Source organism: Poeciliopsis prolifica, unplaced genomic scaffold (genome assembly GCF_027474105.1).
Source record: "Poeciliopsis prolifica strain line A6 unplaced genomic scaffold, Auburn_PproV2 SCAFFOLD006, whole genome shotgun sequence".
NCBI lineage: Eukaryota > Metazoa > Chordata > Actinopteri > Cyprinodontiformes > Poeciliidae > Poeciliopsis > Poeciliopsis prolifica.
Window position 1 is genome coordinate 9,821,464 of NW_026562381.1, and position 19,569 is coordinate 9,841,032.

The following is a 19,569-nucleotide window of genomic DNA, read 5'->3' on the forward strand; positions in this document are numbered from 1 at the left end:
ATCCATCATGCTTCTTTCTTCCCCACTGTCACATAATTGAAGAGACTGTCATGGCTGACTTATGTGAGCATCTCTGTTATGAAGTGTAGTTGGGTGAAGTAAAAGGGAGAGCGTTGTTGTTGTGTGTCTTTCTTGCTGAGAAGTTTCATTATTGTATGGATCTATGGAGACAGATAGCAGTGCGAGTAAATATCATCAAAAAGTTATGCTTCCATGAATTTAATCCCCACTCCATGGCTCACGTAATCTTAGTGGGAAAATCATTTATTGTCATGTAATTTAGCTACTTAAGTTGTTTATTTGAACATCTCCAGGGAGGGAACCCACATTTACTGATGCTGCCACTTTAATTAGGCCACTGTTGGCTTGACAAATCTTTAGAAGCAATTTGAGTTGTTGAGTCCTCATTGCTCACAATAGTTTTCTATTCTAATTTTTGGTTGTGTTTTAATATCAAATGTAGGCATTGTTTTATCCATTTTACTTACAGGTGTTTAATTTCAGACTGAGGCTTACATGGACATCGCCAGACTTAAGAATAGAGTTTTCTGAGCCAGCAGTAACTTAAAAAAAAAACTGACATTTGACTTAGGTGGAGATGCTATCAAACATATTTTAGCTCTAAAACCATTTAAACATAAAATAATTACTTGCTGTCACTTTTTCATATTAATGCCCTTACCATTTTAGTGCAGGTAGTTTTTTTGCTGAAAGAAAACAGTACTTTTTGTAGAGTGTGATTTCTAATTTTCAGTATTGACGTTGTTTATATTGGCAATTTACAACTGTCAAATCAAAAACTTGTTTGCAAACTCTTACACGTCTGGCGTGCGTCTTAATGCTTCTCTATTTCTTACTCTAATTAGTTTTGACAGGTGACAACCATTTTGGAAAATAAGTATTACAGTGAGTATGTTCATTAGATGATTTTACTGAGGATATTGCTTTCTTGTTGCCAATTATCAGCTGCCATACTGAAAGCTTTTCCTGCAGTGAGTGACGCAGGTAAAATTTCCCCTGGTTATTTTACCTCTTCACCACTGTTTATTTTCTTCCTAGTTAGGTCATTTAAAAAATAGATAAATATAAATTAATAAATGTTAAATCTAACATAATCTAATAAATTTTATTGTATTTTTACTCACACCTTATCTTTTCCCATATAGGCAATTTTACTGCTGTGGCAGCAACTTCATTTACTAGTCATTCCTTTACATATGGTATGCTTATAAATAGATTACAGTAGTCAACTTTATATTGTAAAAATCTATTTACAGAAAACTGGCCAGCCTTTCCTGCCACTGAAGTGTGAGGGCAATGAAGTATTTAGCACATTACCAGAGTTCATACTACTTTAAACCAATAATTCAAATCGGCAGGATTATGCAAAACGTTAACAAAAAGTATTTATAAGAATCACATTGCTTTTTATTCTGTTAATTTAGAAACTCTGAAAAATCTCCAGCCTGACAGAAATCTTTTAAAAACATTACTTGAAAAGAGTTGAAGTCCAAAGTTGGGTAAATATTACCCAAATTTTCATCATATGATATATATGATGAAATATATTTTTATTGAAGATTCAGGGGCTTTTTAATTAAAGAGAGCCCTTAAGTATATTGTGATTAGAAGAAAAGACTCAATGCTTTATGTGAGTCTCCAAACTGTGCAGTAGATATTTTAATTAGCTTGGTGGTGCTTTATTCTTCTAGGAGAAAGTGTAATTAAAACTCATACAGTAGATGTAACATCTTAAAACACATTCACAGTAAAACACAAGCACAACCTCCTTTAATTCCTAAGTTTTATTGTTAATAAAAATAAATCTATTTATTATTGCAAACCTTTTGTAACCTGTCCTTTCATATGCTTTTTACTCTTATAGCCCTGGGCTATGTAGAAGTTCTTCATTATGACAGATTGAGCCAAAATGATCTTTTTCTTTTTGTGTTTCAAATGAGAGTTACATAATATATTGCAACTTAATGTCAGCAATTTTATTCTCCTAGTTTTGAGCTCAGTAGGCATTTGAAATTAACCTATTTTAATCTGAGAGTGGTCGTAAACATTACATAGTGATTCAGCCCATGCTTTCCAATAGTTTCATCCATCACTGTTTAGAGGAGGGATGTCCAAAGTGCGGTCAGGGGGCCATTTACAGTCCTCTGGAGGATTTTGGTTGTCCCCTCTGAGAAATCTTTAAAGTCAAATTAAATCTTAAAAATTTTTTTTAGCAAGTCAGCTGTTAACACAGGAGAAAGACTAATTAAACAGCTGTGTGTTGTTTGTAAGAGTTTTAAAGTTGCTTCTGAAGAAACAAAAATACCTCTGGAATAATGTGCTGTGACAAAACGAGACAAAAAATAGAGACATTTGTCTAGAATACAAAACCTGCGTGTCAAAAAGCCAAGTTTTGAGGAAAGATGATTATTTGGGCTTGTTCTGCAGCCACAGGAGCTGGACTCCATGCAGTCAGTGTGTCGACTCTGAGCTCTGCTGAACACCAAACCCTTAAATGTGACGCCATCTGTCCGATTGAAGCTGAGGCCAGGTCAAAACTGGGTCATTGGGACAAAAATCCAAAGCACAGCAGTAAATCTATAAGAGAAAGGCTGAAAAGCAAAAAGACCAGCATGCTGCAATGGACCATTCAAAATCCAAATGTCAACAAAACTGAAATGCTTTGGCAGAGCCTTCACAAGGACAAATATCAGTATTCTTTTCTTCATAAAAATGAAGAAAGGAAGAAACTAAATACAGACAAAATATAGTAAATATACCCTGAACTGATGCAACAAGTAACTTCTAATTTCTTAAACAACTATGTGTGGAAATATTGATAACTCTATTAATCTTCTGTAACAGATTAATGGAGTTAATCACACAAAAGATCATAATCAATTACATTTTGTTGCTGATGTTCGATATTTTTTGTGCAGTCATTAAATGCGACCCCAGTCACACTTTTGTGTCAACCGTTTACGGATGCAAAGTGACCCCCGTGCACAGGAGAACGTAGACGTCACACACTGGTTACAGAGGTAATAGTGGATGCAGCCGTCTGTGGATCAATTTTAAAGTTATTCAACAATGAGAGCGTAGAGCATTGACACAAGATCATAATAAGACAAAAACAAATAAAAAAAAAGAAAGTCAAAACTAATAGACTGGCCTTTTGTGGACCAATGATGGCAACCTCTGTAGGAAAGTCCAAACCAATATGGGTTTGTGATGTGATGCACTTCAATGACACAGACATCTTTCATAAGTTTGTAATTTTCATAATTATAATTTTCAGTCATTGTTTACATCCTGATTTAGTGAATCTGCCTTCCTCTGGTGCAGAATTATGATGCATGTGTCAACTTAATGACACAAAAATCAGATAAAATGCGACAGCAAATGTTTTGAAAATTATTAGATACATATCCAATTTAGTCCCACTTGTAGATGTGGCACAAATCCTATTTTCAGTGGATGAAAAGATTGGAATTGGGTCATTCAGACCGCCGTGAAAATCTCGGATGTGGGTTGCATTTGCCTGCTGCCTGAACATAGCCATCGAAATGAGCGAGAGAAGGATTTGTTCTGACTCTCCCATCCTCTCCACGACTAAGTGGAAACTTTCTTAGCACCACCTCAAAATCTAGCATCTACAGTTTTCCTTATCCCCATTCATGAGGGTACAGCCAATTAGTGAAATAGAAAACAAACATCTAGCATTGCGCTTGGGTATTTCAGCTTCCCAAGGTGCATTTTTTTTTTGTTGAATATTTTAGATATGCTCCATAAAAGAAATCTGCGAGTAGACAGATTTTCATTGAGTTGATTGCCATTGTGGTGCTGCTAGAGATAGTCACCTGCTCGCTGCGATCCTCTAAGCTATGAATGTGCAGGAAAAAGGTTCATGCATGTGTGTAGACCTAATCTTTTGCTTGATGTTCATTCAATTAATGATCTCTACATGTTTGTGTAAGATAAAAATATGCAAAGTCAATGAAAGCAAGTATTCAACTTTTTCCTTTTATTAATTTATAATCTGTTGTTGATTATTTAGATTCTTAGTATTTCTACATACTATTATAAAATTATAATGTTATTCAGTTATTTTTAAGCATCACTGTGGGAAGTGTGGTCATTATTTCTGTATATTTCCTCCAATTCCCCTGCAGAGATTTAGAAACAGTTCTCGGGGCAAGTTTTTCTTTTCATTAGACCTTCGTAATAAATTATTTACCAAATGCATTATTTACTACCTCATAGCTGAAGGGTTTTATCAGAAGAAGCTCATCTTTTGCTGTTCAAATATTTTGAGATATTCTTTCTTTGGTGTTTTTGTTTTTCAGAAAATCTCAAATGACTCGTATCAGACAATAACTGACAATTATCTGACTTTTGCAAACGCATGCAAAAAGATGCACAACAATAATCTCACTGTGATTACGTCTTAAATGTCATTTACAATGATGTTAGAGGCAGGCACAGCAGCCGACTCAGCGCAGGCTGCTACAGTACATTTTGAGAAAATCCATTTTAATACCAAAATCAATAAATGACTCAGTCTGAAGTCCTTAAAAACTTCAAGAGTACACAACTACTGACCTTTAAAGCTGTCTGGTTTGGCTGGAGCACCGAGGATCTGCCAAGACTAATCCAGGCCTTAAGGAGCCTCGATGATGCTCATTTTTACAGTAATCAGATGGAGCTGTCTGTTGTGTTATGTAGCTGGCGAACAAAGTGCTCTGAAAAATCTATAACCAGCAAAGAGACTATGTGTGTTTCTGTCAAAATCACTGATTTGTTCAGCCTTACCTTGTATAGATCTGATATTCATTCTGATCGTGAATGAAGGACTCTTGCAGAATCAGTAAAAGGTGTCTGAGCTGGACGGAGTTCTCCATATTTGGATTAGATAATTTCATTTCATTTGGTTGTTTAATATAAAATAGGTGATAATACATTTTCTGTATCGGTGAGTGTTGTTATTATTATTTTTAAACTCTCTCTGAGATCCAACAGATAACCATAAAGAAGGTCTAAGATGTTTATCTTTTCCAATGACAACTACCAACCATTTAGATACTATTTCCCTTATCCAGAAGAGCAGAAAAGATGTAAATATCTTACATATTTAATATTTTACTGTGAGTAATGTTATTCTTACTGAACTATTTAAAAGTGCATGTGCAAAATTCTTTACTAGATTAAAACTTGATTTAAATTGATGCTCTTTATGTAAAGCAACAAACAACTAATCATGTTAAACAACAACAACAACCAACATTTGAATTCAGTCCTTTTATCTTTCAGTGGACTTGTCAATATAATAAATCTGGGTGCTTGGCTTTTCAGCCTGAACCCAAAACTAACCTGCCAACTGAAAGCTCTGCTGTCAGTTTTATATTTGAAAGAACTGTAAACAAAAATAAAACAAAAAGTCTCTGGTGAAGCGCTCGTTTTGACACGTTGTTGAGTTTTCTGACGACCGACTACATGTATCAAGAATGACTTTAACCACTTACTGTCTGAATTTATTTGCAATTATTTAAGAAAAATAAATTATTTGTATTTTTGCTGTAAAATAGACACTCTGATAAGTTTACACTCCAATACATGATCAACTTGAGCACAATAAACAAATAGGAATGCATATAAAATAAATGGATAAACGTAAAACAAAACAACCATAATATTACATCAGTAATAGATTAAAGGTCTCAAGGTTCAAGGATGCTTAATATGAGCTAAAGATGGGCTCATTTATGTGAACATGACCCGTTCAGCAAATCAATTCAGTGAGATCAATAAAAAAGCTCTGACAGAAATCATCTGACATCTAATAAACTGAAATAAATTAGCATGTTATTTGCTCTGACACATCATTGTTTTGTATTTCATTGTAGGTTTCCTTTGTGTTGATGTTTTCATGTATTTAATTAAAGTAGAAATGGATGGAAGGAGATGTATTTCAACTGAGCTGCCAAGAAAAAATGTTTTCATTTCCAATGAGCTTTAATTAGATGATAAAACTTTTGGTACGTTGTTTTACTTTTGGTGTAATATGTGCAGCATGTTTTTTAAAGATTTGCTCGAAGACCTCAGAGGGATTTAGTATAGATCAATCATTTTCCTGCACAGCAGCACTGAGAGCCAAAGGACGTTTTTCAGGCCTCCGTCTGTGCCACTCGTGCTTTTTTCAGACAGTGACCTTTTATTTGGGTGTTTTCTTGTTTATGAAAAAAAAAACATCTGCAGGATATTTAAGATTGAAAGGAAGAGCGAAACAACAAAAACCTTTTGGTGGATGAAATGTGAATGAAACAACCTTTTTATCAGTTAAAGATCTTTTTTAGTGCATTACATGTAACATATTTGCAATGGAGGAAATACTGGTATTATCTTATTATTTAGTATAAACCAGAATAGCCTGAGAAAAGCCAGAATATGGCAGAATTAAAAACCATTCATATCTTCATTTTCACAGATTCTTAAATGTGGCTTTAGTTTCTTTGAGCTGAAATTTCTCCTAAATTTTTCATTTATTGTTAAAAAATTCAGCCTGAGTCTTCTTGGAGACTCAGCTTTTGTATTACCCGAGAAATTCTTCTGTAGCTGCAGGAGTTCACAAAGTCTCAGGTTACCATGAACCTGCAAATTGATTTCTCTGGGTTAGTTTGGAGCCGCAGAGCACATTTTTTATTCTCTTTGCTTCAGAAAGAAAAATAAATATTGTCACGCACATCATTCCGTACCAAAGGAAGAGCTTAACAATTAAACTTTATGCAACCCTTGTCATCAAATTAATGATAAGGAATTAAAACAGCAAAAGCTGATGTCTTCTTGTTCTCTCTAAAGCATCACAGGACATTTATAAATACTGTGGAAAAATATACACCGTGTTCCAAATTATTATGCAAATTGGATATTTTGTTATGCTATTAAATTTATAGATGGTATTATGTGTCAGGGCTCTTTGAATCACTATAATTAATTTCAGAGATCTGGGTTGATTAGTTTGTCTGGTGAGCTTAATTAAAGGAAATCTACTTAAGAAGGATGTTCCACATTATTAAGCAGGCCACAGGTTTCTAGCAGTATGGGAAAGAGAAAGAATCTCTGCTGACGAAAATCATCAGATGGTGTAGAGACGTAAGACAAGATAAGAAAACATTAGATATTTAGCAAAAACTGAACTGATTTTTGACTGATCTAGAACAAAGATGGATTCAGATAAAGGCATAATGAGGAAGGTTTCTTTTAGACAAATTCATTGGATTAAGAGAGCAGCTGTTAAAATGCCCTTACAAGCTTGAGGTGTTCGAGTAGCACATGCTATTTGTATTTTTCACTCAGAGTAGTAAAATCTCAACCTAAAATTGTTGAATTTTGAAAAAAGTATAAAAAACATTGTATTTCAAGGAGAACTGAAACATTCATAGAACCAACTCAAGGATTTCTCAAACATGAATGAGATTCATAATCGTGAAGGATATTACATCCATTTTGTTAGTTTTATAAATGTGCAATATAGTTCCAGATATAGTTCTTCCCCATTAATTAATGTTTTAATTTCTTTCAGTTAACGGAAATATTTGCTCAGTTTCAGTTTTTATTTCGTTAGTTTAGTTTACTATAATAACCTTGCCCGTTGACTGGTTTTTGTAAATGGTGACAGATAAATCTGAAGTGGTCTGTAGGGAAACAGGCTCCAGCTTGAGTGACCGTTTTCCCTTTGTAGTGCTTGACCAGTATCCATTTAATGTTGGGTAATGTTGCGTTTATGGATGATTAAAACTGCGGTTTGAAATATTACTGGGGACGTTTTGAAAGGCTTCCTATGTTACCTCATTACACTTGAGTGGAAAACTCTGCAACACTTGAATCAAGTGGCAAAGGCATAATTGGGTTTAAATGAATTTTTAACCTGTTGGAATGGGTTTTGTGTATTGAAAGGTGCTAAGACTTTAATAGGCCTGTTAATATACCAAGCGTTAATGAGGAATTAGTGTGTTACTGCAAAGCCTTTTCACAGCACCTTAATTATCTGACATTGAGATTAAAGGTTGCAGCTTATTTTAATTGTGTTTGCATTTCTGAGTTTCTGAACCTTCTGTAAAGGTTTGCTGTTAAAGGTTCGATTGTTTGAAGACGACAATTCATCTGAAGTAATAAAATAAAGCAGATGTGTTGAGCTTGAATCACTCCAGCAACAAAACTTTGATATTGAAAACAGACGCTCAAATAAATCAGTTTTCTTCATTTAGTTAGTCACAAGGCCTTTAAACAAAAGCTTCAGGGTCTTTTTGTAATAACTTGAGTTATTCAAGTTGAGACAAAGTTTTTGGATCAAGACAAAAGAAATTATTGATGGTAAAAAGGAAGGGAGAAGAACAATTGTTTTTTAATAAGCATGCCACTTCAAATACATATTAATATAAATTTATATAAAGAAGTGCAAGTATTCACACAAAATTCACTATTAATTGTGAATAGGAGTCAAAACACTCTAAAATAGGAGAAATGACCTGGCTGTGATTTATTTACATGATTACATTTAGTATGTAATGGATTTTATGAACTAAAGATGTAATCAGAGTAAGAAATGAGACAGATTTAATGGTTGGAAGGCTTGCATTCATGTATGTTAATGTCCTGTTTATTTATTATGTTAATCAGTGCAAATAAATTGTCAAACAAGTTCTACATTATAAAGAACCTTCATCTCCAAGCCATTCTGCTACTAATATACGACCCAATATTAATAATTTTCTGTACAATGAGCTTGAAATGATTACTTATCTTTACATCGAGTATATTTTCTTTAATTACAGATAAAATATTGCAATTCCTGAGCATAAAAGTCTTCAAAAGCATATAGTCACTGTGGACCTTGTAAATTGCAGTAATAAAAATAGTGCGGTACAAAATATCGCAGGTATTTTAGAATTAGTTTTGTTTTTATTATTAAAGCCTTCCCAAATCTCTCTGATGGATGGAAAGCTGAAGGGTAAATGTGTAGTAAATATGTAATTGTTGGGTTACAGCAAAGGCTCTTTGAACATCCAACCTGTGAGATTAAAAGTTGTTACTTCTTTTGCTTTCTGAAAAGTATGTTTCCTAAAATAGCGCCTATGTGTGTTTGCATGTGTTTTCTTCCTTGACATTGTTAATATATGAACTGTTGTTTTCATGGCCACCTGGTGATTATAACTGTATTACTGTTTTTAGATCTGCTTTAGGTCTTGCTCTTCAAAATAATAAAAACTGCCTCATTTGCAGGTGAACTGAAATAGGCAAGTCACTATTCTACATCTGCTCAGTAGTTATTCTCATTTAGTTAAATCACAGTTTGTTTACTTTTGTATTTTTGGAAGTGATTGTGTCTTCCTTCCCCTATTTCAGCTGACGAGGTCCTTTAGTTTTTAAGCAGATCTCAATATGCTTGAACACCTAAAAAATGTCTTAGAAGAGGATTTTTTTAATGAGATTGAGCAACTCATTTATTATCCACGACTTCTATCACAGACCATCGCAGTTGCAAAAAAAAAGTGGAATACATACAGCATTTTTTAAGGTTATCGAGTGACACACTGGATTTAGAAAGTGTCTGTGTGCGTGCTTAAGCTTGTGTGTGCGTGCGTGCCAGCGTGAGTGTGTGGCTGGAGGTTTCTGCCTGCTGCAGACCATTACTCAACAGAAATAGGACGGTAAATAAAAGGGATGTTGAAGAACCTGCTGAATGTTCTCCCCTGAGTATCACTGGGTTTCATTTTAGAGTGGGATGTGCTGTAATGTAAAGCTTCACACTGGGGTGATACAGAGTGATCCCTCGGTTTATTTTTGACACTCCAGCAGTGAGTGCCCGCAGCAGTCATGTTAACAGGAAACAAAACTTTAGGGTTAGAAATACAGACTCAGATAATAGATCAGAAATTATGCTGCGCCTGTTACAATCATGTCATGTTAGAATATCCAACTTCAGTGTATTTTACTGCGGTTTTCTGTAATAGACAAACACAAAGTGACACATAATTGCTAAAAGGAATGGAAATTCACTGCAAATAAAATAACTTTTTTAAAAAAACAGATACTGATAGTTTTCTCATTCCGAAGGCCAATGACTGGTAAAAATTGATAAATGATAACATACCTGGAAATAAGAAAGGTAACAAAGCAGTTCAGATTAATATATTTATTTATAAGAGTGGTCTAGTCAATGTCTAGATCTAAACTCAATTAATTAGTAGTGCAATCTTAAAGTTAAAAACCATCTTATGTATCGATACCAAAGTAGAATATTGTCATTAACTAAGGCCCAGCTTTCTTTCTGTTGCGCTTTATTTCTTGCGACAGCCCTGCATCGTTTTGTTTGCAGAGGGGCAAACTGTCCTTGATCAATCAAAATGACAACAAACTACACTTAAATTACTAAACTTAAATTAAATTAATCATGGGTCACAACAGTGATTTCCTGGAATTTGAGATTTCTCATCTGGGAACTGATAAAATACCTGTAAATCAGCTCATTATTGAAAATACTTTGAATGTTCATTTCTTTTTCGAGGCATTCTTCCTTAGTATTGACTACATTATTAAAGCTTTAAATATAGTCTAGACTCAGTCTTTTGAAGCATTCATTCTCAGTCTGGTTCTCAGGGGAAAAAAACACTGACCTCACTAACCTGGAATGAAAAATTGTGGCCAATTTTGTCAAAAAGAAACGCTTTAGATTTTAACCTCTGAGACATTGTAGACATTGTAGTTATTTTCTGATTAGGTGGAGAAGAAAAGTGCATTATCTCCCAGAAATAAGAATAAACTCTTCTTTATTGCTTCATGTAGTCAATACCATGTATTGATCATGCTTAACACAGCACTGTTTTGGGTAAAAAGCCCTCTGTATGCACATTATTTGCTGCTATGCACCTTTCATGCACATGGCAGTAATGAGTACTGGAACCAAAGCGACTCTTCTCCATAAAAAGCCTTGATTAATGGGAGTCATCCAAATGAGAAGACAGGGCAGGGAAAAAATGTCACATCATTCCTCCGTTTTCTGAGAACCTGGCTATTTTATTACTGATAATGGTGGACTCAGCTTGAGTCTTTTCTGTGAAACATTGCTCACTCTGTCAGAAACTCTGTTACCAACTCAGAACTCTTCCTCAGCTGTCCAGTGTGAGGGGAAACTTTCAGAGCTTTGCTTTGCATGACTCTGTCAACTACGATGTCAAATGAGGATGGTTCACCTCCTCTGCATCCCTCATGTGTATTTCAGGTGGCACCTTGTTGTAAGTGGCAGACTCCCACCAACACATCCGGTCTGCTTATCCCTGACTTCTGGTGTTACAACACCGGAGACAAGAAGCTGAGGTGTGGGTTCAATGCAAGAAAAGAAAACAAAACAAAAAAAACTTACCAAACATGCCACAGTCTTGAAGGTGTTTACTGTCACTCCGAGTTGTTTTGTTCATCATTTATGTGCCCAACTCAATACTGCACTTGTTCATGAATTACTGTGTAAGACCAGTAAAACCTATTTATTAACATAGCTAATAAATTCAGGTCAATTTGTCATCATTATAAACAATAAATATTTATATAAATACTAGATGTATTTGCATAAAATTTGAGTTATGCTACCCCCGAAATGCTATTAACACAATATTTAGAGGAATCTAAAGCTAAAGCACTGACTTTAATTCAAATTTATCTGCCTTTGAAAGACTACAGGAGCAGGAGTTTAATGTTGACATTATCATTTACATAATGCCCGTTGATGTTTATACCTACTGTTTTATTTTGGTCTTGTATCTTTCTTAATTAAAAGAATGTGAGGAGAAAAAAACAGAACTCATGCATAAACAATTTTCACCAACTTCAAAATAAAAGCATGAATATAAACGTCTAACTTTTTGATGAATTCTTGACCTCAACACTTAATGTCAAATTTTGTTCAACTGAAGATTTATTAAACAACCAAGTACGTTAGTCTGTTAGAAATAAACATAGGAGAAGCTAAATGTTTTAAAAGTTACCAAAAAACAAAAAATGCTGTTAGCAAACTAATTTTATTAGAAAATTAAAAACATATTGAAGAGTAACATGCATTCAACAACATTCCACCCCTTCTCTGAATTAAATACAATGAATCCAAAAATGTATCATCTTTATTATCTTATGTAATATGCATGAGTCATCAGAAATGTTTCTCTGATTTGATTTATGATTTGTCTTTTTTAATGCTGTTAACATATTTCCTGAGCTTGCAAATTCAGGATTGAAAATATCAAATAATCATATTTAGTCCTTGAATAATGCACATTATTAAATATATGCAATGTTAAGTTATCCAGGGTTAATCAGTTCTTCTTTTTATAGATATTTGTAGGATGTGGATTAAATTAAAAAATAAAACCTACATTTTTAAAAAATCCATTCTTTGAAGACAGGGAGGAAAAGAAGTCCACAGTGATCATAAATACCATGACCTTTATGCAGGACAGTGCTTCTCTGCTTTTCCAGCCAAAAGAAAGCCAAAGGTAAATGAAAATGATCTCCCATCTTTCTCATCTGGGTTGAATCCCATTGAGAACATGAACTTTTCTCAAACAGTACAGACAATGCACTGCCTTGCAAAAAGGGTTTATAATTCACATTTTCTCACATTATAACCACAGACCTTAAATGTGATATGAGTGTGGGTTATACACAGCAGACTAACGCAAAATGGTGCAAGAAAAAAAAAACATGATTCTCAGTTTGTTGCTAGTAAAAGTTTGTGGTGTGTATTTTTATTCAAGCCCTTTCTGAGCAATTTCTAAATCATCTTTAGGACTGAAGTTTTTACACATTTGACTTTGAAAAATAGTTCAAGATCAGCCAAATTAAATGGAAAGCATCTGTAAACAGCAATTTTGGAGTTGTGCTACAAATTCTCCATAATATTCACTTCTGAATTTGATGGAAACCATTCTGTTTGCTATTTAGTGTCCCTGTTATGACATCCAGATTTCTGAATGACCAATAGACATTAGGTGACTTCTGAAGAAAACTGGTTTGAGTTGTGCTGCTGTATTTTGCGTATTGGAGTAAATGGGGGTTAATACATAAGCATGCCAAAGATCATAGACGAAGAAATGGTTTCTCTTCTCGCAGGATCCATGTTTAATAATATGGATTATCTGAGAGTCGTATTTTTTCTTTATTTTATACCCAAACTTCCTGTGTTCACATTAGGTTTAAAGTTATTGAGAATTAGAAACAAAATATTGTCTGCTTGATGAGCATTTCAGTGTTCAGTTCCCTCCAAACAACATTCTCTGAAGAGTTTGGCTCAGTCTGCAGTCCAGTAAGCCAGATGTGTGTTTCTAGTACAGTTGGCCAGGCTGTGCCAAACCTGTAATCGCTCTGCTGCACCCTAAACTGCTTCTGATGTCTGAGTAAATACACCACATGATGAGTTGAATCCAGGTGCACACATAGTAACTTTAGCACATGCTGCTTATGCACTTTTACTTCAAGCACACAAAAGATAACTTCCATTATAGTTGAAGGTCTATTTTAACCTGAATGCAGCAGTTTTTATAAACATCTTGTCCAAGTGGAGTTTGAGAAAGTGAGTAGTAGCTAAAGGGCTTTTTATTTTTTTCCTACAAAGAAACCACAGGGTGCTGTATTTTCAGAGCACATGAATACAAAACTGGGTTGTGTTTTTGTTTCTTTTGTTTGTTTGCCTGCAACACTTTTTTTAGGTACTAACTCCCTAGGCACACAAAGCATAAGTCAAGAGTCTTTCACTTGGATTTGGCAGACAAAGAAGGATGGTGCTGATCTATCAGCATCTGAATCCCCACCTCAGCACTAAGGAGACATGCTAACACTGAAGAATTAGACATTAGAGCAACAGGCCAACCCTTGAGGGACATGCACTCAATAATCTCATGACTGCAGGGGTTCAGACTTCTAAAATGCTTCAAGTGTTTCTGTCACCTTAGTGCAGATCAGTCACAGATGGAATAAAAGCATTGCCAGAGGGTTTTTTTCAGCATGGATCGCAGTGTTTAATATAGTGAGAGAGTTTATTTCTTTGTGCCTTTTAGATCGGAAGGCGTTGGAAAGTTTTTTAAGTCCAGCATAATGGAAAAATGTAGGTCAAAACAATACAGGCTTAGCTGTATTGTTGTATTATTCTGAAACCTGAATCAAACAAAAAATGCATCTCCCTTACGGTTTGGAGCATTAATGTGTTTCCGTTGTTTATGCCTGAAGAGTCTGCAGACTGACAACATCCTGAAGACTCAGCACTAGTTGGGCCTGGTTCTGAAAGAGAGTACGGTTAAAACGGAAAGGGCAATCTGAAGGAGCATCACAGACATTCATTATCATTCTCCATAGCATTCCTGGTGATATTTAACAAAGGGACTTTTATTTGTCTGCCTCTAATGAGCCTGGAAAAACTAACCTTTCCGAATTGTCAGGACCAGTGTCACCTTTCAGAGGAGATGGGAGCAAATTTATTTTTGGTTATGCTACATACATTTATACCTATAACAGTTTGTTTGGATCTTGGAATCAAATCTACTGAAGTACTGACAATACTTTCATCTTACTGCTTTAAAAATACATGTTTTCAGTCAAGATTGAAAAATATTACGATTATAAGAAAGTATCCATACGAACAGTATAGCTTTCCTACAGTGAGATTATTTCAATCCACAAAGTTGAAGGGAAGTCAATAGTAAAAGTAAGTGTGGCTTACATTATGCTAATTATTTGGGGACCTATATGATAAACTTATTTCAATGTTACTATGCCCCTAAATGGCTGCTACACACATAAAATATATTGAAAGTTAATTAAACAAACAGTTCATTTGGACTTGGGTTGCCACACATACATATATTCATAAACATTTCTAGTGAAGAAATTGGATGCACTGTTGTGCCTAGTGTTGCTAGCAGCAATAAGCTCCATTACAATTAACAAATAACCTACTAGTGGTTTTCAAACTTGCAGCTTGAACTGCGTGCAAATCTAAACATACCATGACTATGATATTAATGTCATGCACGGTCTTGTGCAAAACAAAAGGTTTTTCAAGCCTCCTGTGTACAAGGGGTCTGCAATAATGCTCATAATGTCCAATATAAAGTAAGCAGACTCTATAATCATAGCTTTTAGCATGTAACTCCTCAATTTTCTTGCCTGCTATTTTGAATATACAGATGCAGCAGCATTCACTCTACAAAACGTATCTGAGAATCTCTGTTACAGAACCACTAAGGTTTAAAACCAAAACCAAAAATATAACCATTAAACCTCTATGCTGGTTACTTTGCTGTCTGCAACTGTGAATCATTATACTGCACTCCAGGGCTAAAAGAACAGCTCAGCAAAATTATGAAATAATCAGGAGTAAAATTGAAAGCCCTGCCAAAAATAGAAATTATTGTAACTGGTATTAAGTGCACTGCAAAAAGATGCAAATGACATCTGTATTAAAAATATGCAAATTTCCCCTGATGATTTTGCAGAGAAAACAGCTTTTCTCTCTAGTTTATAATGAGCATTTCCAGGCTGGACAATGACATTTAAATCTGATGAGTCTGAATTATGAGGACAGCAGTACAAGAGACTCAGCTAAAAAGACAGTGAAGTATTTAAACAGCAACAACAGACAATATCTATTTAAACAATATAACTGCAACATCCAAATAGGAGATAATCAACAGTAACCCTAATCATAAAAATCCCGATCTCAGTCCTGCTGGTTTGTAGTTTGTAGCAGTAAGTCATCCGATGCAAAACATAGTGAGGCTCTACAATAGAAAATAAGCCAACTACTTTAAAATTGTAATATATTCTTTGGTAATGACACATGATCAATATTAAACACCCAGACTGCTTAAACATGAAATGCCTTGGCATTATTATTCTGCGTGATTACACGCTGAACAGCCAAAACATTGACATCACAGACAGATTAAGTGGGAAACACAGAGCATCTCATTACAACGGCTGTCAGGAGGTTTTGTGAAGGTTAGTGCTGAAACCGGATCAACACAGGAGACGCTCAGGAGGCTTTAGATGTTTCTCACAACAGCCACTTACTTGGCTGAAGAAAATAGGGCAAAAACAGGAAGAATCATCAGGAATGGGAAAGTGGAAAGAAAAATCTGTGTTGCTGCAGATTAGTCTCAGAAAGTCATCTATAAGCACATTTCTCCCTCTTTAAAAGCACTAAATGTCAAATCAAACTGTAGGATTTTGAAAATTTCTATAGCTTACAAAATCATATGGAATAGATTCAAAGAGAACAGAAATCTTCTAAAAAGAGGAAAGAATGGTGGGTTACTTATTGTACTCTCCAGAAGGTGAAACAATTCAAAAGCTATTCTAAACTCATTTAAGAGTTATTGCAACACATGTTGCTGATTCTGATTCACGCCTACCAGCCTAATTTCTTTCTCCTTTTCTCTTCAGAAAGTCTTTTATTCTTTGTGGCATAAATTCATGTCCAAACTAAAAGGTGCAAATGAGCTGCTTCTAAAAACTCCCAAATATTCGTCACAATCAACTTCCTCTGGGCCGTTACCAAGCACCGCCAGCTGAGCTCAGCCCGTCACCTAGCAACCCAAGCAGAGTTCCAGCACGTTTAGTCAGCCGGTTTTACTGCTGTATGCACTGTGAAATGGCTGCAGGAAAGGACGACTGCTTTGTTATTGACTTGCCACTGAGAAATTACATGTTCAGTTTTCAAAATTGGTTGTATAATTGCGCATCTGTTTTGCAGCCATTTTCACATGTGAGTGTAAACGTTGAGTTGGGGGATGGATGTGATCAGTAGCAGCTTCTCTGGAGCTGTTTCACAGACAAGAGGCCTTGAAATGGCTCATTATGAAAAGATATCAAAGTAGGCAGAACTGCCCAGACTAAAATCTCATTATCTAAGACTGACATTGTTAATTTGTTCAACATAACTAACTAGAGTGGCATCAGGTTGTTTTGTGCTGCTTCAAGGTTTGACTTGTTCTGCATTCACACCCTGGTTGTACTAAGTCACTGTAGGAGCTATTGTTGCCCTTTTGTAATTTCAGTCTCTTTTTCTTCTCTGGAGATTTTCTCTTTTTCGAGCAAATCTTTGTGACGCAACGTCAAACTGTTTCTCCTCTTGAAAAGCCATCAATGAAGACCTGCATCAGAAGTGGACGACAGAGCAACGGACATAGACGGTGTATTAAACTGATAAAACAAAACAAAAAAAAGATGCTTTCTTCTCCATGGCTGTTTGTACTGATATTGAAGAAGGGTTTGTGAAGAACTCTGCCCAGGCAACAGATCTTCAGAAAGGAGAAAAATATTTTAAAGCTGTACTCGGAAAGAAAAAGAAGAACAAAGAAAGACATATTGTTGGGTGATGTGTGTAGTAGTGCTTCAGAAACTTGAAAAGATGTTCTCCAAACATCACATCCTGCTGCACTTCAAATCCAACAACAGTCTCAGACAGAAAAGTTATTCACTCCAAGGATAAAAGACTCAAACACATGTTGAACAAAGTGCTTCATGCAGTTCAGCTCAGTCAGAATTGCTTAGATCTTTCTATGGGAGAAACTAAATTCTTCGCTGCCCCTCCAGACAAAGATCAGCTGTCCACTTAACTTCTGAAAGATTAAGCTGTTTTTTAAGGACAGGAACACATGTCTTGGGTTGAGTAAATAAATAAAAGACAAAGATAACAAAACAAAACAAAAAGGGCAATTTGTGTTTGGTTTCATGAATCAAACTTACTGTTCCTACTTATTAGTAGAGGCCATTCAAGATGTTTTGTTCAATTCAATTCAGTTGATTTATACAGCGCTTCAATACATTCCAACTGATCCTAGTTATAAAACAGTGCATTAAGCTCAGTTTGTGTAAAGCTTTCTATATAAAGTCCCAATAAAATACACTTAAGCCTGGGTTGGACCATGATGTAAGGAATTATAGCTTTTGCAAGGCACTGTAAGCTGACAGGTTTGTGAGGAGACAAATGTGAAGTATTTTAAAGGAAACCTTTAAAATAAACATCTGACTGCAAAGTTTTCATGTTTTCAGAATTTTGCTTGCATTGCAAACATTTCTGATATGATATGATCCAAAGGAAAAAGTCCCAGAGTTCAGTTGTTTCCTAAAATTATCTGAGAGACCTCAAGGTTAAATTTTATGCTTGTTTTCCTGGAAAAAAAAATATTTCAAAGAAATTTCACCAAAACATTTGAAAAACAATGTGAAAGGCAAGCAGAAAACTGATGTCAGCAGAGCAGTTCTGCAGGAATATCCTGTACGTCTTCTGCTTCACACAAAAAGAATAAATAAGAAATGTTACCAAGCAGAATCCAAGTATAAAAGAAAACTGGGATGCTGTCAGCAGAGTTTACACACCATGTTTCTTTTTTTCCTTGAGCAAAGAAATTCACATGTCTTTGCATAAAAGAGAAAACTCCCTAGCGTGTGGACATGTATGGATTGTCTTCTTGGAAAATATATCTTCTTGTGATCAACCTGCAACACTAAAACAGCTAATAAAATTGCAACTTGTCTCCGGGGTAATTGTAATAATGACGACTGTGTCTCATGGATGGGCCTGAAAATGGTAGAGAAAATTCTCAGTTCACTGAAACTGCAGAATGAGAGGGAAAGTGGAGACAGTGACACTCTGTCTCCTACTTACATGTCAGTGTGCAGGTGGGAGGTGAATGACTGAGAGCTTTTAATGCATTTTATCTAAGAGGAATATTTTATCTAATTTTCCACTTTTCCAAAGAGGAATATTAGACGGAGTGGACAGGATGCTTGAAAAATACTTCTTAAAATTTCACACCCTGTAGTGAAGCATGGTTTTACAATTTTGCTTAACCATGAGAGTCAAAAAAACAGAAGACATTTTTGAGTTTCTTAGAAAATTTTCTTTCTAGTTTTTACACAATAATAAATGTTTAAGCATTTAATTCTGGTCTCAGCTTTTCTTCCACATATTTGCTGTTTTGTGGCAAACTGGAAAAGGAATTTCTTTGGGTTTCTCTTTAATACTGTTTTTTTTCTTTACCATTTGTTCATAGTTGAATGATTTATGGAGTGCACTACAAGATGTGGATCTGTCAACCAATTGTCCTTCTGTATGCACAGCTACTGTCAAAATAAAATAAACTTGTAATATTTTGCACAACTTTGTTAAAAAAAACAGAGATAAAATCATATTTGTGACTAATTGAAATAAGCTCTGATTTATTCATCTTACAGAAACTTTTTACTATAATTTTCAGTGAAAGCATGTGTCTGACTCCATTATGGAATCAGATTTAGCTCTGGAAGGACAGGATGTTGAATCAAACCCCTGCAGCACCCACACAGATGAAACATCTTTAGAAACCAGCGGGCAAAAGAAGCACATCCTGTACACAGCTATGCCTTTCAATGTTCTGGGTGACATTCACAAGGTGCATAAACCACTCGGGGCAAGTAATTTCCTGTGTTTACACTTACATTTAAAGGTGACATGTGCTGCATTGTCCCTCAATAAATCACTGT